Source organism: Emys orbicularis, chromosome 3, assembly GCF_028017835.1.
Source record: "Emys orbicularis isolate rEmyOrb1 chromosome 3, rEmyOrb1.hap1, whole genome shotgun sequence".
In the NCBI taxonomy this organism is placed as follows: domain Eukaryota; kingdom Metazoa; phylum Chordata; order Testudines; family Emydidae; genus Emys; species Emys orbicularis.
The window spans coordinates 12,234,517-12,258,701 of record NC_088685.1 but is presented as its reverse complement, the minus strand read 5'-3'; positions in this window follow the sequence as shown (position 1 = coordinate 12,258,701).

Genomic DNA, 24,185 nt, shown 5'->3' with positions numbered 1-24,185 from the left:
GGACAGTATTAAAACCAACTTTTAGTAATCTTGTTAATGTTCTCTTGAAGACCATAAAAGGTACAAAAGATAAAGTAATTATTATGTGTGTATTAAATTGTTCTATAGCTCAAAACCAGCATTGTTTTATCGTGCAATTAACTGACAGAACTTTTTCCAGAGTTGCTGAAGCAAATCTGTCTTTCAAGAAAATTCAGATGTGTATCATTTCTGTGTGTTTGACTGACTAAGTATATCTGTAGGTAAAAGGTCTTCGTGTTCCTTTTTGGCAGACTTCAATGTGGTGTTAAAATGAGTGAGGACCATTTATGCACGGAGAAAAGTTTAATGATTTGCAATAAACTGTGATATACATGTAAATTACTATTTCTTGAATGCATTCTTAGGATATCAAAATGCTGCATCTATCTCCATATGTGTCTTGTTTCCTTCAAAGATAAAACTAGCATAAGAAGCAAACCAAATAATTCATAATACATACAATAGGTGTCATCAAGGTGAAAGACTTCTGTATTGATTTGCTATCTATGTCACATCATAATGTTTCATGGAACAGAATAGCTCACCAGGATATGATTGTCAGGCACATTAAACATTCCTATTTTATCTGGGATTAAATACTAAAACTGTTTTATAAGAAAACTAAAAATAGCTGTGGCATTAAATGTTAAGGCAGATAGCTTATTGATAACTGACTTCTTTGTGTAAAATTAACAGGTGGGCTAATAATAATACTTGCCTAACTTACTTTGTATTTATAATTTGTATTATTTTTTCCCCCAAATATAACAAATGTACCAAAATACACAAAGTAGGTATAGAGGTTAGGATAAATGAAGGAAAGAGGAAGCAACATATCCATCTTCAGGATCCACATTAATCAAAGCCCTGTAAAATGTTAGCCCAATTTGCTGTGAAATTTTTGGGCATTCTCTTTCTGCAAAGTGCCAGTCATTCGTTAGCTGTGATTTGCCTAGCTTTCTGAATTTGTCACAAAAGTAACACTTAGTTTTAGTTTCTTTACTGTAATTTATTTATTTTTGTTTACTAAGTTTTAAATTATTTTGTCCAATTTATAAAATGCTTGATCCAAAAATAAAATCACTCAGCCCAAACTCTATAAAAATAGATCAACACTGAACTCTACATATGAGCACACTGACAGTTAAAGAACTCTAACTACCTTCTACACACCCGAATCCATTCAAAATAATCCCTCAAGCAAAAGCGTGGGTAAACTGATAGCCCTTGCAGAATCTCCTGAAGCTCAAAAAACTTGTGCTTGTGTGAGCAAGATCAAGTCAAAACTGAAAAAACCTGCCCAAAGCCCCACTCTTTAAACTTGTGTGGCTTTGGCTCAAGTATCTCAAGTGTTCTTAGTTGCTAAGGTATCATATGAGAAGACAGTCAGCCTCTAAGGTAACCAGGACCCAAACTTCAGAGATGTAGGTCAAAACTAATCTGTACCTGGAAACACACTGAAGCCAATCTGGACTGCAGAGCACTGGTTTTATATGCAATCCATAAGAACTACCTCTACATAAAAGGCCATGGTAGTACAATATGACTAAACACTTAAGAACTGTGCTCGACTTAGCATGTGAGTAAGCCCATTGACTTTTCATGTTAGGTTAAGTATGCACATAAGTGATTTGCTTGATCAGGGCTCAAAACCACAGTTGCCAACTTTCATGTGGTAAATAAGCACCTCAACTTTCACAATAAGCCAAAAATCAAGCTAATCCCATTCCAAAACAAGCCAATCCCTAAGAACCCCAACACTCGATGTGACTAGATCCTCCTGGTGTTCAGTCTGGGACTGTGGTGGGCCCGCTGTGCACCCCTGACTTTCTCCTCCCCTTACTCCTGCTTGCCGGGAGCCGATCAAAAAAAAAAAAAAAAAAAAAAAGAAGCAACAAGCTACAAGCCAAAAACTAGCCAACAAGCAACTCACGGGCCAAATTTCTGTGTGTGTGTGTTTTTTTCCCCGCAGGTTTGGCATGTCTGCTCAGCACCTTATAGAAGCTATATGTGAGCAGTAGTATTCTGCTTTATTTGCAGCTTTAGAGTGGTTTTCAGGTGGCTATCCATGAAAAGTGCATTGCATAATCCAGTCTTGTGCTGACAAATATGGTATGGTCCACATCTAAAAGGAGAGGTTACAATCTCCTGGCCAGGCATAGATAGATAATCATTTGAATTCAATGTTAAGAAAAGGAAGACAACCCTCTGTATCATGGGACCAGATACTGACTCAGACAGCTCTTGTAAACATTTTCCCAAAGCAACCAGCATGACTTTTGTCTTATATGTCTTAAATTTCAGACAACTAGTGTGCTTCCCATCCTAAATCTTGACTAGAAACTGGGAAAATAGAGACTCTTGCCCAGTCAACCGCCATCCAGATTCAATGGAAAAGAGATATAAATTTATCAGCAGCACCACATTGACACTACACCCCAACCCACATCCCTTTCTACATCAGCAGCCTTTCATATGCATTGAATAGGAGTAGGTGCAAAAATAGAAACTTGTGGCACTTGCTCAGGGATAGAGTCAAATTCCCAAGGGTGTCATTCAAATGCTTTAACCATAAGACCATCCTTTCTCTTCCTGCAGTTCTCTGCCTCATTCACTGTCCTCCTTCCAACTTTTGCAAAAAATGACAAAGGAGTACTATGCATAACAGTGGCAGGGGGAGTCAGGAAAAAATGAAGCACGGGTTCGGTATACGTAAGTGGGCTGAATTAAGTTTGTATTAGCAACTTTAATTTATGCGTTACCTAACTTTTGAGTGGTTGATTTTTTAGCCGTCGTGTTTTAACATAGGTTTTTTTAAGTGTAATTTTACAGTAGGTCATCATTTACAGATCAGCATTTGTCAAAAGTTACCATGCACTGTCATCTGTTAGAGTTCAATTTTACCCAACAATGTACTTAAATAGAAGATAATTCCACCATCTCAGATACTGCTGTGATGATAACAGCTGGAAATATTGGCTTCGTAATAGTGATTACTAAACATGCAAATCTAAGTATTTTCATGATCCCCCATTACCATAATATCTGAGCTCTTCACAGGTAGCAGGTTTAAAACAAACAGATGGAAGTACTTCTTCACACAATGTAGTCAATCTGTGGAACTCATTGCCAGGGGATGCTGTATAACTGGGTTAAAAAAAAACTAGATAAGGTCATGGAGGATGGGGCCGTCAATGACAATGAACCAAGATGCTCAGGGACATAAACCCAAGCTCCAGTTGTCCCTAGGGTGACCAGATATCCTGTTTTTAAAGGGACAGTCCTGGTTTTGGGGACTTTTTCTTATATAGGCGCGTATTACCCCCCACCCCCTGTCCTGTTTTTTCACTGTTTTGCTATCTGGTAACCCTAGGTGTCACTCTATCTCCAACTGCCAGAAGCCAAGATTGGATGAAAAAGAATGGATCTCTCAAAATTGCCCTGTTCTGTTCAGTCCCTCAGAAGCATCTGGCACTGATGACAGACGAGATACTGGGATAGATGGATCATTGGTCTGACCCAGTATGGCTGTTCTTATGTCATGGTCTTGCCACTATGTGTTAGCAGAATGTAATGCCAAGAAAACACCTTTCAAGTGACATAAAGGAATTACATGTTGAGACTGGGAATGCACAAATGTGTGCAAAAAAAATTAGGAATGAAAGTTTTTGGTAAATAATTTTCTTGAGACTATCCTCCAAGAAACTTTACATTCTCCTACTTCTGATGAGAGAGAGTGTGTGTGGCAAATTTTCAGTAGCATTATATCATCTCCCTCCAGCATCTCCTTAATGAAAAGGAAATTCTTTAAAGTCTTTCTTGGTATTTCTTAATGGTTTGTTGAGGCCCAGCTAATTTTCCTTTCTGAAGAAAATAGCTTTATCTGATACACACGCTGAAACTGACTTTCTCATACCAGGTTTTTAGTGTGGCAGACTAACTCATCCATTCCAAAAGTCATTTGGAACACAAGGGCTTTGAATTCTAGTTATGATGTTTGGGAGCTGCAGCCATTTTAATTTATTTTCAAACACTTTTATTTCTTTATTTATTCAGAGGTTTTTTCTTTGCACAGTTTAACGTCTCAGCACTTCTTCTTGGTTCTATTACCAATATACAGTCATCGTAGTGCCAGGGTACCTGTGATATATTTTGTCCCCAAAGTACACTATCTTTATTACTTTTTCTGTTTTAATGTTATTTCTGATACAAGAGGTCATTTGCTATACCATGGTGATGACTTACAAGAAGATTGAATCCTTTTGTAAGTACCATGACATTCATATTGCTAAAATAGTAAGATGCAGTGGTGTTTGAAGTATTTTGTTGGAAGATCTGGCTTGATTTTGTTTTGTTTTTGTTTTGTTTAACTCTTCACCGTTTTTTTTCCGTTTTAAAATACACATTGTTAAGAGTGATGGCATCTTGTTATATAAAATAGAGACATAAATATAGATGGAAATAATACACACAGTTATTTTAATAAATATGTCATGTAGTATGCAGGCCAAAATGGAAAAAGAAACCAGACTGTCCAGTGTCTAACAAAAAGAGGAGTGGAAATATTCCCAAGCCCCTGCTTAGTGGCTTACATAGAACCCAATGCAAATGGGTTATATCCGACACAGAGGTTTTATTTTTGCATCAAGTCAAGATCAGGGAGCATCTGATCAGTAACAGCAGTCCTTAGCACAAACTACGCAATACTTACTATCAGTTTTCTCCTATGTTTGAACAATAAATTATTCTAATCTCTAGAACCCTAGATAGCATTCTCTTTGTTTTCTGTATGCTTGCTGTGAAATACATCTGCAGATTAAACAACCCCAAAGATGAATTGATCATTGTAGCCAAAAATTTAGGATCATGTAATCTAGAGATGGAAAAGGCCTGTTAGGTCATCTCATCCATCTCCCTTTCAACACAGGATTGTTCCCTCCTGGAAATTTACTAATGTATATTCCAGTCTAGTTTTAAATGTGCAAGCAGTGCACCTTCCAACACTTATTTGGGAAACTGTTACGCAGGGTAATAGATATCTGTATCAGGAAGACTTTCCTGATATGCAGCTTGATTTTTTTCCTTGTTCAATTTCATGCATTTACTCCCAACAATGCCTCTTTTTATTGGCCTTTATGTTGTCATAACATTTTACAAATCTATGACTCATTGGATGTCCATTATCACCCTTCAGTCCCTTTGATTGTTTTTGCTTTCTAGCTTTATTCCTCTGTCTGATATCTGTGTTTCAAATTATTTTCCCCAGAGGTATTTTCACTTTTTAAAGGTTGCAGCAGCAATTGTTGATGTCATTTATTAGTCTGTTAAAATTAGTGTTTGTCTTATGATACTTCCTATTTCTTTTTCCTAAACATTTTTTGTGAGACTTTGGTATTTGTTTAATATGCCAGGCCAACTTCTCTGGTGAATGAAACTCTGTTTAGATATTGTTGAGAAAACTCACATCACTCTCACCAAGAGGTATGACACCTCTGGGGCTGAAAGGCAGTTCCTTTATCATGTCACTTTGCCATCTCAAGTCTAGCCCAGGTCAATAGTGACAGTGTTGCCTGTAAAAAGTTCTTGTTAGATGTATGCTGTGCATGACTTTTGCCAGAATAGTGCCTATCTATAGACGTTTCTTTTAGATATTATTATCTCACATTTCAAGTGCAAAATACACTTGAATACAAAATATATGTTTTAAAGGGGGCTTTAGGTCTGATTCAAAAAGCACATTAAACCCAATAGAAAGACTCCCATTGATTTTCAGCATGCATTGGATCAGGGAGAAGAGAGCCTTTCAGAGCTAGTGTGCCGGCATAAATTTAGCTCAGTACAACTGTGGCTGAAAATGGTTCTCATTTATGTAGGCTCATTAGCCTATGTAAAAAGAGCTCATGGTCTCTGTCCAGTTTCTAATGAACTAATATCCATATCACAAAAAAGTTATCAAAATTGGCATTCTTGTTAGCTGTCTCAGAAACGGTGTCCAAGAGAGCTGTAAAGTAACTGTTCTATGGATAATTAAAGGCTTTGAATTTCCAGGCAGTTAGTATGAAAACATTTAGTGCCCAATCCTACAAAACGGCCAATGAGTCCAAAGGCCAGACTTTTCATCCTGGATTGATCCCATGTACTGTATTTCCTTGTAACATTTTGTGCCCACAAAAATTGCACCTGTAATTCATTTAAGACCAAACATTTCTGTATACATTTGCAAATCAAACTGGTATTTTAGGTGTCTAACAATTAATAATCCTGATTCAGAACAGCACTTAAATAAGTGCTTAACCCCATCTCTACACAGAACGGCTCTTAAGTATGTTCTTAAATCCCACTGAAGACAAGGATGGAGTTAAGCACATGCTTAAATGTTAGGCTAAGTAGATATGCCTTGCAAAATTGGGACCAATGTTTGTCCTGCTATGAATTTTAAATGAAAAATTTCACTCCCCCCAAAAGAAAGACATATTTCAAAATGGAGGCCTAAATGTCTATTTAACAACTTTCAAAAATACTAGGTAGCCTTTTTTTCAAAGGCATAAAAATGTAATAAAAAATCTGTAAAAATCCAGAAAGATAGAGACTTTCACACTGCTAACTCTGAACTACTGTATACGGCCTTGACCCTGCAATGGCTCGTGCGCAGGGAAACGGCTGCCCCCTTAAACACCCCTTTGATTGTTTTTTTTATTATAAAGAAAAATAAAATAACTCTGGCTGCTGCTTGGCGATCCAGCTCTCTAATGGCAGCGCTGCCCCCCCCCCAACCCCGTTCAGTCATTTCTCTAGTTCTTGAAAGCAGATTATAAGACAGAGGTCGGCAACCCAGGGCCCGCGCGCCGATTCTGAGCGGCAGCTGCCGCCTACTGAGAGGAGGAGGAGGAGGAGGGGCCGGAACGCACCACGCTGGGGGAAGAAGGGGGGGAGGAGGGAAGCTTGGCTGCGGCAGGACCAAGCTTCTGCCTCCTGCCCCCGCAGGGGAGAGCGGTGGGGGGGTCCCGGCCCCCACGCCCCACTCAGCCCCCCCGCCCACCGCTCTCCCCTGCGGGGGCAGGAGGCAGAAGCTTGGTCCTGCGGCAGCCCAGTTTCCCTCCTCCCCCGCTTCTTCCCACAGCTTGGTGCGTTCCGGCCCCTCCTCCTCCCCCTCCCTCTCCCTGCCCGCATGGCCCTTGCGAGGGGGAGGGGGAAGAGCGGCAGCCTGCACACAGCTCCCTAGAGGAGGCAGAGAGAGGGAGGGACGGGCCTGGGGGAAGGGGGTGGAACAGGGCATATCCCTCCCAGCCCCCTGCCATGAGCCGCTCAGGGCAGGGGGCTGGGAGCACCCCCACAAGCCGAGCACCCCAGCCCTCTGCCCTGCACCCCACACACACACCCCCAGCCCTCTGCCCTGCACCCCCACACCCCCCCAGCCTTCTGCCCTGAACCCCGCCCACACCCAGCCCTCTGCCCTGAACCCCCCCCAAACCCAGCCCTCTGCCCTGCACCCCCCCACACACCCCAGCCCTCTGCCCTGCACCTCCACACACACCCCAGCCTTCTGCCCTGCACCCCACACACCCCAGCCCTCTGCCCTGAACCCCCCCAACACCCAGCCTTCTGCCCTGCACCCCCACACACACCCCAGCCCTCTGCCCTGCACCTCCACACACACCCCAACCCTCTGCCGTGACCTCGAGTCCCCCCCAACACCCAGCCCTCTGCCCTGACCTCGAGTCGCCCCGCTCAGCCCCGCTGCAGGCCTAGGTGAACAGAACCCCAGGCTGGAAGCGAGCTCAGCAGGCTGGCGGCGTAAGATCAGCATTTTAATTTAATTTTAAATGAAGCTTCTTAAACATTTTGAAAACCTTGTTTACTTTACATACAACAATAGTTTAGTTATATAATATAGACTTATAGAGAGAGACCTTCTAAAAAACGTTAACATGTATTACCGGCACGCGAAACCTTAAATTAAAGAGAATAAATGAAGACTCGGCATACCACTTCTGAAAGGTTGCCTATCCCTGTTATAAGAAATGATCCACTAACAGCCTCCTTAATGTACCTAGAACCTAATTTGACCTGATTGGGAAATTAGATAAATTTGCTATTTTATTGTCCTGCTCCTTCAGTTCTTGAGCTGTTGGGATGTTTAATCTAATCAAGGCCAGACTGACTGAAAACCATTAAATCTAGTAACTGGAGTGATCTGTAAGTGAAATGAATCACATGGTAAGTGCACAGGGCTGTTAAGTTCTTATTCAGATAGCAATAATGTAATATTCCAGTTGGCATTTCTGAATTATCCTTGTACCCGAGATTTCCTGTGCTTCCATATATATGGCTTTAATGCAGCCATTGCACCTTAATTTTTCACTCACTGGTTATTCAATAATCAAACATTCAAGAGTGAGGAATCTCAGGATTTGGGCTGACTGAGAAGACTCTGCAAGAGTACACAGTTTCTGTTTGATTCAAACCATATGTGATTATTAAACTCTTTTTCTTTCTAGTAACCCTTCATGTTCCTTTTTTTCATCTGTTTCATAGGCATTTTTTGTCAAAGACGCTCTTGCCCTGTTATCCTGAAAGGTTAGCCAATATTCAGGGCTTTGTAGATTTGTTTCCATTAGGAGGAGAAATTATTGATAGGTGTCTGGTATATTCTTTGGTGCAATACTGTTTACTTACAAAGAAGGTACAAAAAGTTCTTCTTCGAATGATTGCACTTGTCCATTCCACTCTAGGTGTGTGCACACCCTGAGCACAGTTGCCAGAAATTTTTCCCTCAGTGGTACCTGTCAGGGTGACTCAAGTGCCCTCTGCTACCATGCACCATTATCACAGAAATAAAGTACCCAGCCAACCCCACACCCCCACAGTTCCTTCTTACAGCCCATAACAGTCACTGGAGCTGTTCTTGCATTCACAAGCTCTCTAAATGGTCTTTAGTCTTACTGTACACAGTTAGTTGTAGTTATTTACTGTGAATTTTAATGAAGTTTGGTAAATTGGTTAGTTGTGGGGGGGTTTTGTGGCATTTTCATCTGATGCCTGGTGCTGAGGGATGCCTTGGTCACTGGGCTTTAAGCCCTGTGCCTCCTGTAACAAGTTTTTGCCCCTGAGAGATCTACAGTCAAGTTGTCTGAAGTGCCTGGGAGAAGCTCAAATCGGGGACTGCTGCCATATCTGCAGGGACTTTAAGCCTTGCACGAAGAAGGATTGGGAGGTCAGCCTGAAGTTTTTGCTCATGGAGGCGGCACTGAGACCTCCATCTGAGCCACACCGGTCAGACTAGCACAGACTGGCTCGGCATTGGTAAGACTGCCAGGCATGTGGATCAGAGTAGAGTGCGATCTAAGCCAAAGCATTCCTCTACCTTGGTACCGTAGAAGTCAGCATTGTTGACTCCAGCACCTATTTAGGCACCATCAAGTCTGGTAACAGAAGAGCCTTCTATATCTGTGGCACCGCACGGTACTGATACTATCTTGGAACCAACCACACCGGAGACATTTGCCACTGGGATGATTTAGTTGGGGATTGGTCCTGCTTTGAGCAGGGAGTTGGACTAGATGACCTCCTGCGGTCCCTTCCAAGCCGGATATTCTATGATTCTATGATACTCTGCCATGGCTCCCTGTCAGGACCTGTAGAGGAAGAGAAATAGGGGGTCTTAGGCATAGGCCACCACCTCATCCCACCTCAATGTCAATGCGTGCCCCACACAGTCATCCAGGAGGTTCTAAGCAGGCATTTTGATTGGATGCTTTAGGATGCCATACCAGTTTCTGCAATGCCAGACCCTGATTTGTCCTTTATTTGCAAACCACCTTTCCCACTTCTTTGGTGCTTGGTCCCGTATCACCACAGACTGTTGGGTGTTGAACACGGTGGAAGTTGGATACACCCGACAGTTTATTTCCATCCCCTCTTTCCCAACTCCCCACATTCCTCTTCAGGGACCCCTCTCATGAAGAACTTGTGGTCTAGGAGGTTAAATTTATCCTTCAGGAGGGACTGTGGAAGAGGTTCTGCAGAATTTAAGAGGGAAGGGGTTCTACTCCCATTATTTCCTAATCCCGAAAGCCCAGGGAGCTGTCAGACCTATTTTGGACCTGGATCAACTCAACAATTATAAAGTTCCATATGGTCACTCTGGCATCCATTATCCCCTACTTGGATCCCAGAGACTGGCACACCATCCTTGATTTAAGAGACACTCATTTTCATGTGTCAATATACAAGGAACAAAGATTCCTCAGATTTGTGGTGAACCATGCACCCTACCAATTCATGGTTTTCCTGTTCGGCCTGTCTGCAGCTCCTCTGGTGTTTACAAAATGTATGATGGTAGTGATGGCTGCCCTGAGGAGGTTAGGGGTGCAGGTCTGCCCTTATCTGGACGATTGGCTAGTCAAGGGCCAATCCACGGGTCAGGTACTGTCCAACATTTGACTTATCCAATCGACATTTAAGGCTCTAGGCCTTCTAATAAATGCAGACATGTCTATCCTCACTCCGGTGCAGAGGATAGAGTTCATTGGGGTGGTGATCAACTGTATTCAGGCCAGGGCCTACCTCCCAGAGGTACATTTCCAATCAGTCAGATCCCTGATAACACACCTCAAATCTCATCCTATCATAACAGCCTGAAACTGTATGAGGCTCCTAGGTCACATGGCCATGGTACAACATGCAAGACTGCACCTCAGACCTCTCCAGGTGTGACTGGCCTCAATGTACTCGCCAAGCTGTCTCCCTCTGGACGCTGTACTTACAGTACCTCCTAGGGTTCTTATCTCTGGGAGTTTTGCGTTGCCCACTCAATCAACCTTGAGGCCTCTTACCTTCTGGGAGCACAGAATGAGCTGGCAGATTACCTCAGCAGGTCTTTCTCCAGATGCCATGAGTGGTCTTTCTGCCCAGATGTGGCCAGAGTAATTTTCCAACAATGGGCCACTCCCCAAATAAACCTGTTTACAAGCAGATTCAACAGAAAGTGTCACCAATTCTGCTCCCTACAAGGCCACAGTCTGGGTTCCATCATGGTCATCTTCCTATTACAGTGGATGGGACACCTTTATTATGCTTGTCCACCTTTCCTGCTTGTGCACAGAGTGCTGCTAAAGATCAAGCGGGACCACTTGTAATCAGATTATTCTGATAGCCCCAGCATGGGCTGGCCAACTCTGGTTCTCCACCTGCTAGATCTCTCAGTGGCAACTTCAATCCTACTTCCCTTGCACTGAGATCTAATTTCCCAGGACCATGGTCGGCTGCTCCACCCAAACCTGAGCTCACTTCATCGAAGAGCCTTAAAGCTCCATGGCTAAATCCCAGAGAGCAGGATTTGTCAGAGTAAATTCATCAGGTCCTACTAGGCAGTAGAAGGCCATCCACCAGGACTACTTACCTCTTGACGTGGAAGTGGTTCTCTGCCTGGGCATCCCAGTGTGGAGTCTTGCCCGTGCAGTCATACTTGAATACTTATTGCACCTGAAACAGCAAGGTTTAGCAATCTCCTCTATCAAGGCTGACCTGATAGCAATATCAGCTTTCCACCCTTGGGTGGAGAACTGGTCTGTTTTTTTCAAATGACATGTCTGTCAGATTCCTCAAAGGCCTGGAAAGGTTGTACCCTCAAGTAAGAGAGCCCTTTCCTCACTGGGACCTGAATTTGGTCTTATCAAAGCTTATGGGTCCACCGTTTGAACCTTAAGCAATGTGCTCCCTATTATATCTCTCCTATAAAGTGGTTTTCTTAGTGGCCATCACTTTGGCCGGAAAGACCTCAGAACTCTGTGCCCTCATATCGGAGCCTCTGTACATAGTCTTCTTTAAAGATAAGGTGTGTTTATGCTCCCTGTGGCGTGAGGGAGACCCTGGTGCACATCCATCTTGAGTACACCAGGCTGCAGCCTCTTTTCTGGCTCCTTCAGAACTGTCTTCTTAGGTTCTGGCTGCACTTTCCCCCACACCTCCTGATTTAGGCATACCCCATCTGTGTCCCCGTGAAGTCACAAGACCTCCTTGTCAACCTCCTCCTGGCATTGGCCAAGGTGGCCATCTCCCTACCAGGAGGAGAATGCTGGATGGGAAGGTGCTCTGAAACTCTGGGGCCCATTTCCACTTCTTCCTTTGATCAGGTATCCAGGCAAAGTTCCTCTGGGCCATGTCTGCTGGCTACCTGAATGCTTTCGAGGAGGAGTGGACGTTGTGTTGAGTTCTCTGCTTGGCGTTCCCCTCTGGATCCAAGCTTTCAACCCTATGACCTCAGTCCCATCCCTGTTGTTCATTATTTGTCTCCCAAAACTATTTGGGATCTGGGTCCAGTAGCTTCTCCCCTTAGGCTGGGGGGAGGGGCCTTTATCTGTGTGCGGGCTTGTGCCCATCCATCCCCAGATTCCCATTAGGTACTCACTCCATGCACTCTGTCACACTTCTCCTTACGTAACTTAGATGCTGTTGCATGCCTCCTCTCATCTTGGCCTGAATGTTGAAGGTTAGCAATATCAACACCACTATATAAGAGAAGGGACAGGTGCAGGCTGGGAATAATTGTCCGCCTGTCTGTCTGTCTACAAACATATGTGGAACGTGTGTCCATCTAAGCACCTCCCAATAATTAAAAACTACTAACAATGTATTTCTCTCTTTCTTTCCGGGAGTAGGAGAAGTAATTTGATTAGATGATTGGACAGTTATTTTGTTTTTTTTATTTTTGTTATAGTGTTTGTGTGTGATAAGAATTAATCAAGGGAAAGCTAAGTCAAAGAGATGAGTTTTTCATTTTGGTTTGACTGCTGAGAGCTGTGTCACACTTCTCTCTGTGGGCAATGGCCTCCACAGACTTGGTCCATTTCCTATGAAAGATTGGTCTCCTGCATGTTGTGTCCTAGCTGATTAGGAGCTACTGAAATGAATCACACAGACACTATATAGTTTTAAAGTATGATCGCACAGATCACTGATTTAATCCTGCAGCTCAGAGAATAGAGCATGCAGCTTCTCTATTGGTAGCTAACTGAATTTACTACTCAAAACCAAATCCTGGAGTGGACTCAGTTGACCCAGCTGCTATAGTCGGTGCTCTGAAAGACCAGCACCAATCACAGAATGGATTTTCCATAAACAATACTTCCCTCCTTTCTCCCCAAAACTTTAAATTAGACAATAGTTATTACATTCACCTATTTGAAATTCTTCCAACTTATAAATAAAACACAAAAAGCATAAAATAAATGAAGCAATGTCAAAAGTTGGATGATAAATTAACACATCTGCAGAAACAAAGCCATTTATGTTATATAGTCCTTCAAATGCACTGGAGTTTGATGGCTACTACTTTTTGAGTAATCATGATTACTTTGTTGAGTAGTGTCCCTTCGGGTGCTCTACTGTAGATGTGTTTGCATTCTTGCACCTCTGATCAGAAATTTTAGATAGCCGTGCCCATTCGGCCCACACACGCGCTTTCCCTGTCTCGTGCCTTACATCAAGGCTATATAGCATCACACGGGCAAATTGCCCTCAGTTCCTTTCAGCCACCCTTGTCCTGAGATGGTGCGATTAGCAGGCCGAATCAAATATCAGTTTGCTTTGTATTTTTATAGTTGATGATAGAGTTTCCATTCTTTGTCTCTAAGTAGAGTTTCCATTTTTTCCATTCCCCATTTTCTTCTTTTTTCTCAATTTTTTTTCTTTTAATTTCTTACACCTTTCTTTTTACCCCTAACAATGCTGACACCTTTTTTACTCCCCCTTACTGGGGAATACCCCCTGTCAAGGATTATGCCTGGCTGCCCTGGGTTCAAACACTGCCTCTCCTGCAGAGAGGCAATATCAATCAGTGATGGACACTTGCTCTATATGTGGTGCCTTGGAGGGGCTCACATTCCGCAGAAGTGCACCTTCTGTCAAAAATTGAAGGTCAGGACAAGGAAGAGCTGCAAGCAAAAAATTTAACTCTTAATGGTGGAGAGTTCCCTTAGACCAGCCTCTGATCCAGATCCTGGGTCTCCTTCTGAACTATGGTCAACCCAGAGACCATCAACTTCCAAGGAAGGGGTGCCTAAGAGAAAATCTACTGACTCCCCTCAGAAGGCTTCTAAGAAAAGGGCTACAGGACCCTCATATGAAGGCTTGTTTGGCCAATGGAGCTCCCTGGCAAGATCAGCCACTTCCTCACTGATGGTATTGGCAGCACTGCAGCATGGCATTCATAAGACTCATGGTTCCTCGGGTGTAGGTACCATCACAAAGACAAAAGACCCATGTGGCACTGGATCAAAAGAGAGAGAGACCGTACCACCTCTACAAAAATGGCACCAACACAGCAGGCAACAGTACCAAAAGATTCCAGAGAGCCTGGTTCTGGCCGCCCATTGCATGAGAGACCTCAGCCTACTCCACCAACTCCCTCGAAACCAATGAGCCTGCAGCGGCAAAACCTAGGAGTACTGACCATCAGTGCAGTACCAGAGAAGTTTCCTGATTGATTTTTCTTCCCCAGTTCAGACAGCATTGCAATTGAAGTGAAAGAGGTTTGGGAGCTACCTACTAAAACTTTTTTTAGATATTTTTAGATACCTATTTTTAGATACCTCATAAGTGCTGAGGGATGCAAAGTTAAAATTAATTCACTATAGTATGGCATCATCTGTATTGCACATCTATAGGCTGTGCAATTAATTTATTTGGTTTTAGTGTTGGTTTAATACTTTCTTGAATAAAAGTGTAACATCTTTAAAGATTTATAAATTTTTTACATTATGATGTGTAAGTAAAATGGTATCCACAAAAGAAAACTGGGTCTCAAAGGACAATTCATCTTGATGATAACTGCTGTCATATCAAATTCTGTGAATATTGGCCAACTTGGTTGTCCAAAGTTGGGCACATAAATCCATAGTAAAGCAGCTAAATAAGTGGCCTTGTTGCCTGTGGGACATGTTAGTACCAAGGTTTTATTGAACAGTAGGACTCTTATTTACATGTCTAAATATGGAGTTGGATGCCTAACTTTAGGAGCCCAGTCTGAAAATGTTTATCTAATATTTTTCAATCAATTTAACAAAAATCTCCTCCATCCTTCCATACTCTCTTTCTCAATCCTCTGCTCTACTCATTAATTTTCCTATGGCATATATGGATTATCCACTTTCCTTCCCAGTTCTGGTGCCCAGACTAAGATGGTGGTAGGGAAAAAACCTGAAACCCTCCTGCTTCACAGAGCTCCAGGGAAGTTGGCTAATTAAATGTGCTCCTGTGATTCTGATACTAAAATCCTGTAAAAAATATCACAGTAACTTTAGAATAATTGTACAAAAAGTTTATTTTACTAAAGTTGAACTAAGTGCTTAAATTCTGCAGAGGAATAAGAAGTTTTTTCTCCCCCATTCTGCTTATGGCAGCTGTAGGGCTGTACCAGTCTGACCATGAAGATGTCAATAGAGAATATTAAGTACTAGTGCTGATGATTTTTCATCCCTTCCCTATTCCATCTCTCTCTTCTGTTTTGGCTGTCATTATTGGCACTGAAAACAGACTATAAAGTTATCATGCTACAGACAGATTTTGCTAGAGAAAATGTATACGTATGTTTGGCCTAGATTGTTTCTGTTCTTTTTAGTGTCAGCTCACTCCTGGAAATGTTTCTTCTCATCATACTTCAATACTTCTTATACATAGTTCCCATAGTTGCTAATATTTTGTGAGGTGAGCTTCCTCTATCACCATTAGGAATTGTTGCAAAACTAGTATGGATCACCTGCAATAATTACAAAAACTTGCAGTAGTTATGAATTTTTATTTTTAATTTTTATTGATTATGTTTCTTTTTTCTTTCCCCTTTTTCAGAACAAGACCAAAAGTACAGTACAATGGATATGCTGGTCATGAAAACAGTAATGGACAGGCTTCATTTGAAAATCCCATGTATGACACAAACTTAAAGCCCACAGAGGCAAAGGCTGTGAGGTTTGACACGACTCTAAACACAGTTTGTACAGTGGTATAGCCTTCAGTGCCCAGTATGACTGATTCATAGCCATACCTCTGATGGACAAGCAGTAATTCCTTTGGTGCCATATACCAGTTTTCCTTCTTCTCTTGGCTTTGCTGCTGTAATCTTTAACATCTTCTGTTGGCATCCATGCAGCTAAATTTTCTGGTAAAATGTGACAGTCTTCTGGGGATCAGAAAAGGAATATTTTTTCGTCTTAAAGGTGGATTAAAATGCCTGGCTGCATCGGCTTCAGATTAAGGCACACTCTAAGGAAGACTGTCAAGTCATGCCTATTGGTTATATTTAATGCCTCAGACTTTCATATTTGTATGTGGCTGGATGCCTTTCAATGCAATCTTCTGGGCACTTGGATAAATCCTTTGGGTACTGTGACAAATGATAGCACCACAGATTATCCCCAAGAATAGGAACATTCTGAAGAAAAAAGCTTTCTTGAAGGAAAAGACAACCTTCGTCAAGGTTGCACACACCTACAAATGCTTTACCATTGAAATCTTGTTACAATTAAAGCAACCTACGGTACATCTCAGATGTTCATACATAGGGCGGTTTGCAAATTTCCCAGTCACCTGTTGTATTGCAAAATGTTAATGCACCATTTTTTGCACTAGTGTGTTATGAATGACTCTGATAAGCTGGCCAAGAGTGAAATGCAGAGGAAAATGGGGGCCTTAGGGCTCATATTCACATAGATAATTATCTTTGCTCTGGATTCTAACCCTAGAGTTAGGTGCCTAAGCAAAGTTAGCCTTTTCTCATGAATCATGAGAAAACAAGAGAAAGACACCCACCCAACTGTAGCCAATAATCAAGTGCACTCACCTGCTCCAAAGCAGAGAGTGTGAAGATTCAAACTGCATCTCTTACATCACAAGTGAGTACACTAATCACCAGGCTATGGGTTATTCTGAGACTCTTTACATGCATGCCAGGCAGCCACCAGCTGCCCCCCGTACCCCAAATTCTCAACCTGCTCACTCCCGACCTTTGTGTGAATTAGGTGTGCTCTGAGGATTACTACTGGATTTGGCCTTGCAGGCAAGGGAATAACTAGTTTGAGAACCCCTTCAGGGTTTAGGCATAAGCAATGGCTCATTAGCTGTGTGGTGGCACCAAGGTGTGGCTGGCTTTGCACATGTCCACCAGTGAAAACTTAGGTGCACATAGAGATGTAGGTTCCTACAGGATTAGGTGGCAGTGTAACCCACACATCTCCTGGGTATGGTGTTCTGTCTCATCAAGTGGCACCGAGACCACTTAGAGAGAGAAAATGAATCTGCTCTACAGCCTAAGCTAAGAGTCAGTTGGTTTTTAGCTCATGCTGTACAGGCTCATGCACTAAGCTTCAGAGATCCCCAGTTCAGCCTCAAGTGGTGACGACCAGGGTCTGTCGGTGTTACAAATGTGGGCTCATCCGGGATTTCAACTGGGAAGTCTCTGAAGCTCGGGATGTGCTTCCTCAGCTAGGGGAAGTATGTAACCCAAACACCTCCTGGGTGTGGTGTTCTGTCCCATCTAGTGGCACCGAGACCACTTAGAGAGAGAGAGTTAATGAGTCTGCTCTACAGCCTTAGCTACTAGCCAGTTGGCTTTTAGCTCATGCTGTAGAAGGCAATGCACTAAGTTCCAGAAGTCCCTGGTTTGATTTTGCCCACCTACGAGCTGGGTCTGCCAGAGTTACAGCAGCAGGACAGTGGTTTTGTGAATGTCACTGGCGTCAAATGCTGGACATAGAGGCAGCTAGATACCTAAGTTCCTTTCTGAATAGATCCCTTAGGAGCATAAGTTTCAGTGAAAGTCACTGGGACTTAGGATCCTCTGTGCCTAAGTCACTTTTGAAAATGAGACATAGGCTCTTAAATCAGGTAGGTGCTACAATGCTGAGTGGATCAATGCTTAAATACCTTTAAAACTCTGGGACTCAGTAGTTAAATCACAGTTGAAAATGGGATTTAATACCTAGGTCACTTAAGCACTTCTGAAAATTTTACCCAGTATCTGACATGACCTATTATCACTCTTGATCTTATTCAAAATGCCAAGAAGAAGTGTCCACCTAGTAATCTAGCTTCATGGAAAATCCAAACCTGAAATTTAAAATATGTATGTGCAAGTAAGAAAAAACAAAAATGATAAGAATAGGTCACACAAGATGGAAATCTAAAATTAAATATTTAATTAGAACTTTGATTTTGCTTTCAAGATAGGAGTCATTGCACAGGCTATATTACAATCTTTTACAATATTTATTTGTTTTTGTCAAAAAAAAGAATACTGTGTATTTTAACAGGCCACTTTAATATTAATACATGTGTAATAGGGCTGAAAATTAGCTAGAGATGGTACATTTTACATTATTGGGAAAATTACATTTTTTTCTTTTGTATTGTAAAAACATTTATTTTAACAATTTACCTACATTAATCAAAAAAGTACAGCATATTTAATAATTTTACAAATTCTTCATAAAAAATATATCTCTGTACAAAAAGTTCTTTTGCACCTACTTCATGTCACAGCAGCATGTAGTGAAATGGCAGAATGGAATACTGGGAATGAAAATTAGATTGACTTGATCATAATGCCGGCATTCTTCCCCAACCTCCCCCCAATTACCCCCTCCCATAACAGCTTTTTTTTGGTTTACAAAATATTTTACACAAGAAACAAAATTATTGCAGCTAGCCTGGAGAAAGGCAAGATGTGTGATACAAGCAGCAGTTTTAAACAGCTTTGAAGCACATAACCTGTTTTGTTTTTGTTTTTAAATTATAGCATGTATTCTTTGCCCATTGTATGGGTCTGGTCAACCTTGGAGAAGAGTCGTCTGCAGTTACCTCAGAAAGCAGATTTCCTCATTGCCATTATTTGACCACTCCACAACTTTGTAAGAGATTCAGTTTGATGAAGCACCATGTACGATTGCGCATACACACAACCCTCCATCACATAACTGCAGGAGTCTTGGCCAGCTTAGACTGCTCCCCATTCAGCCTGCAGGCTTCTAAGAATCCCTGTCTTAGGCACCTAACTCTCCCCATGCATTGTATAGGGAGCCTGGGTGCCCAAGTTGGGGCTGAGTATTCCACTAGGTTGCAGCATGCCTACGAGGTAGGAGCTGCAATGTTGAGCATTGCACCATCTAAGTTCCTTTGTGTATGTAGCCATAAGTGCCTCTGTCCCATTTGAAAATTATTTAGGCTCCAAAGTCCCTTAGGCACATATCCTCCCATTGGGAGTTCGGTGTCTAAATACTTTTGAGGCTCTCGGCCTTAGGAGCTGCTGAAAACTTTACCCACTTTGCTATCGGGAGCCAGTAGCTTACTTGTGCAATGATGGACTGAGTGAGACAGAAGGTATTTTCCATCTTTAGCTTCTAAGGCCCTTATCCTACAAATGCTTAACTTTAATCATGTGACCAGTCCAATTTACTTCAGTATAAGTGCTCATGTGTTGAAAGTTAAGTGCATATGTAAATGTTTTCAGGATCAGGGCCTAGGAACCTAAGTGAAATAGCAAACTTTCTCTTTATGTGTTTAAGTCAGGATACCTTGAAAGACATTTTGAGTCATGTTTGTAACTGCATATATTATACTCTGTCCACTTGGAACTCAATGGCAGAATATGTCTTGGAGCATTTGAAGAAAAATATTGGGGTCTGTGTGTACTTGCTTATAGTTTTTTCTTGTCTTCACTACCTATCCTCCTAATAAATTATTATACTGGTAGCTGGATGTTAAAGTTCACATGATACTTTTCAAAAGTGGGTCCAACTTTTCTTCAGACACTAAAATAAGCTCTAATTGTTGAGGCTCCTAAGTGAGATACCGAGGTACTATCTTACTCATGATTTCAACCTCTCGTCCCAGCGTTAGATATATAAGTATAAATTCTACTCCCATTCAATATTTCCAAGCTGCACTATCAGCTTTTGAAGATTTTTCCCCCTGATTCTATTTAAAATTCTAATATAGTCTGTGTCTACACTACTCAGCACTGCAGACTAAAGGGGTGTGAATTGTAGAGAACACCAAAGTGCTGCACACTAAATACCCTATGTGGATGCTGCTGGCATTAACTAAAAGTTACCTAGTTAGCATTAATGTACTCCTCCTTCAAACAGGACTACGTTAATGCAACAAACTACCTTTTAGTTTAGATCTTACGCCGCCAGCCTGCTCAGCTCGCTTCCAGCCTGGGGTTCTGTTCACCTAGGCCTGCAGTGGGCTGAGCGGGGCGACTCGAGGTCAGGGCAGAGGGCTGGGGGTGTGTGGAGGTGCAGGGCATAGGGCTGGGTGTTGGGGAGGACTCGAGATCAGGGCAGAGGGTTGGGGTGTGTGTGGAGGTGCAGGGCAGAGGGCTGGGGTGTGTGTGGAGGGTTGGGGGGGGGTGTGGAGGTCAGGGCAGAGGGCTGGGGTGTGTGGGGGGGTGCAGGGCAGAAGGCTGGGTGTTGGGGGGGTTCAGGGCAGAGGGCTGGGGTGTGTGTGGAGGTGCAGGGCAGAGGGCTGGGTGTTGGGGGGGACTTGAGATCAGGGCAGAGGGTTGGGGTGTGTGTGGAGGGTTGGGGGTGTGTGGAGGTCAGGGCAGAGGGCTGGGGTGTGTGTGGGGGTGCAGGGCAGAAGGCTGGGTGTTGGGGAGTTCAGGGCAGAGGGCTGGGGGGTGTGTGGAGGTGCAGGGCAGAAGGCTGGGTGTAGGGGGGACTCGAGGTCAGGGCAAAGGGCTGGGGTGTGTGCGGAGGTGCAGGGCAAAAGGCTGGGTGTTGGGGGGAGGTCAGGGCAGAAGGCTGGGGGTGGTGTGGAGGTGAAGAGCAAAAGGCTGGGTGTTGGGGGGAGGTCAGGGCAGAGGGCTGGGGTGTGTGTGGAGGTGCAGGGCACAAGGCTGGGTGTTGGGGGGACTCGAGGTCAGCGCAGAGGGCTGGGGGTGTGTGGGGGTGCAGGGCACAAGGCTGGGTGTGTGGGGGGTGCAGGGCAGAGGGCTGGGGGGGTGGGGTGCAGGGCAGAGGGCTGGGTGTGTGGGGGCGTGCAGGGCAGAAGGCTGGGTGTGTGGGGGCGTGCAGGGCAGAGGGATGGGGGGTCTGCGGTGCAGGGCAGAAGGCTGGGTGTGTGGCGGGTTCAGGGCAGAAGGCTGGGGAGGTGTGGAGGTGCAGGGCAGAAGGCTAGGTGTGTGTGGGGGTGCAGGGCAGAAGGCTGCGGGGGGTTCAGGGCAGAAGGCTGGGTGTGTGGGGAGTGCAGGGCAGAGGGCTGGGGGGTGTGTGGGGGTGCAGGGCAGAGGGCTGGGGTGTGTGTGGGGGGTTCAGGGCAGAGGGCTGGGGTGTGTGGGGGGTGCAGGGCAGAGGGATGGGGGTGTGGGGGGTTCAGGGCAGAAGGCTGGGGGTGTGGGGGGTGCAGGGCAGAGGGATGGGGGGTGCAGGGCAGAAGGCTGGGGGTGTGGGGGGTGCAGGGCAGAGGGCTGGGGGGGTGTGGGGTGCAGAGCAGAAGGCTGGAGGTGTGGGGGGTTCAGGGCAGAAGGCTGGAGATGTGGGGGGTTCAGGGCAGAGGGCTGGGGTGCAGGGCAGAGGGCTGGGGGTGTGTGGGGTACAGGACAGAAGGCTGGGGGGGGTGGGGGTGCAGGGCACAGGGATGGGTGTGTGTTGGGGTGTGGGGTGCAGGGCAGAGGGCTGGGGTGCTCGGCTCGTGGGGGTGCTCCCAGCCCCCTACCCTGAGCGGCTCATGGCAGGGGGCTGGGAGGGATATGCCCTGTTCCACCCCCTTCCCCCAGGCCCGTCCCTCCCTCTCTCTGCCTGCTCTAGGGAGCTGTGTGCAGGCTGCCGCTCTTCCCCCTCCCCCTCGCAAGGGCCATGCGGGCAGGGAGAGGGAGGGGGAGGAGGAGGGGCCGGAACGCACCAAGCTGTGGGAAGAAGCGGGGGAGGAGGGAAACTGGGCTGCGGCAGGACCAAGCTTCTGCCTCCTGCCCCCGCAGGGGAGAGCGGTGGGCGGGGGGGCTGAGTGGGGCGGGGGGGCCAGGACCCCCCCACCGCTCTCCCCTGCGGGGGCAGGAGGCAGAAGCTTGGTCCTGCCGCAGCCAAGTTTCCCTCCTCCCCCGCTTCTTCCCACAGCTTGGCGCTTTCCGGCCCCTCCGCCCCTCCTCCTCCTCTCAGTAGGCGGCAGCTGCCGCTCAGAATCGGCGCGCGGGCGGTGGGTTGCTGACGCCGCTATACATTAACCAATGGGAGAAAGATCTTTGATCAAACTGGCCTGACAATAAGAAATTCTCTTTACAGTTGAGTGTTGGCTGCGAACTGCCGGTGGATTGCTGAGATTTAGGGCCTGGGCAGGAATTCTAGAGTCTCGTTCTCAATCCACCGTCTCAGTCTCTTGTTATAAGGAGCCACATTTTGACTGTATTAAAAATACATAGAGGCCTCAGGCTGTGGCATTTTATTTGTAATCTTTTGATACTGATGAGAATTTTTTATTTAATATATAATATTAAAAAGGAAAATAGGGGGGGGGAAAGGAGGGAATTACATTTCAGATGGAATTAGAGAGGGAAAAGATAATACCTTTTAGAAGGATATTTTATCCATCCAAAAGCAGTTCAAGCGCCCCACCCACCACCCAGAAGGCCATATTCAAACAGTCTCCATGTTGTTTCTTACCATCATGTTTCTTACCTCAGACCCAAATGGGTTAAGTTGTTTTATGATAGGCTATTTTAGGAAGATTTTATTTTGCCTCTTCAGTGTAAGTGTTATACATTTTATAATTCAAAATGTCCATCTCACAAACTGATTATCCAACAGCTTTTTGATACAGATGAAAGAAGCTGCCTTCAATTTAGCAGGTTTCAGAGTAGCAGCCGTGTTAGTCTGTATCCGCAAAAATAACAGGAGTACTTGTGGCACCTTAGAGACTAACAAATTTATTAGAGCATAAGCTTTCGTGGGCTACAACCCACTTCTTCGGATGCAACCGAAGAAGTGGGTTGTAGCCCACGAAAGCTTATGCTCTAATAAATTTGTTAGTCTCTAAGGTGCCACAAGTACTCCTGTTATTTTTTCAATTTAGCAAACACTGTCTGGGGGATTTTTGGCATTAGAATTAGAATAATTCTATAGCCAGCCAAATTAATTCAGGCAGTGAATACAATACAAAGGAAGAATTCCAAAGAGTATTCAACGCTTCTTAAGTTTGAGATTAGTCAGTCCTTTAGAAAACTGGAGGAATTCCAGTCTAACTGCTAAAAAAACAAATTACAGAGAATGTTCAGGAACTGGCCAAAGTCCAAGACAGAGCTCCATTAAGAAAGCTTACACTCACCAACTAAAAGTCTAAATGTTTTAATACAATTTATACAAGCATGGCATGGCTGCTGATGCATGATACTGGCAAAACAATAATTGGAGATTAATTAATTGATTGTAGAATAATCCTAACATTATACATGCAACACTCATTTTACTTTCTACTTTTCCTCATATTAAGTTCACTTCAGATAGATCTTTTCTGAAAATAATGATCAGGTCTGCCTATTTGTGCTTATAATTACAGATTATAGGATTTTGTTAAACTAGAACATAATTGGATAATTAGAATAACTCAGTGTATTATCAATGTTTAGGATAATTTATGAATGTCTTTACTTGAATGAAGTCTTTTTATTCATTTTTCATGTATAAAATAGCTATGATTTTTGAAGCATAGAAAACAATTAAAACATGAGATTTCACAAGTGGGTAGGGTTAACAGTAGAGGACATGAAGTGATCTACAATAGTGCTAATGTGCAGTTTTGTTAATTTTGGCAATTACAATAGCAAGATCATATTTTAGAGGTGCATCATCATTTTCAAGTCAGACAAACCTTCATACAGCAAATACCTTTAAACACCAAAACATTAGTCACATTTTCTTTTTACTAGCACTGTGTTTGCACATCGAAAATAGCCTTTGATTGGTTTAACTTTGGTAGTAAGGGAAGGGCCTGTACTATTGATGTCAAGAGATCAGCAACCTGTGTTAGCTAAGCATAACAAAGTTCTAGTCAAATCCTTCAGCAGGAGCACTGAAGGTGCTGTGGAAGAAGAGACGACTATAGGCTAATTAGCATAACACCTATCCTGGGCAAAATTATGGAATGGTTGCGTAAGGAATTAAATGATAGTAGCATAA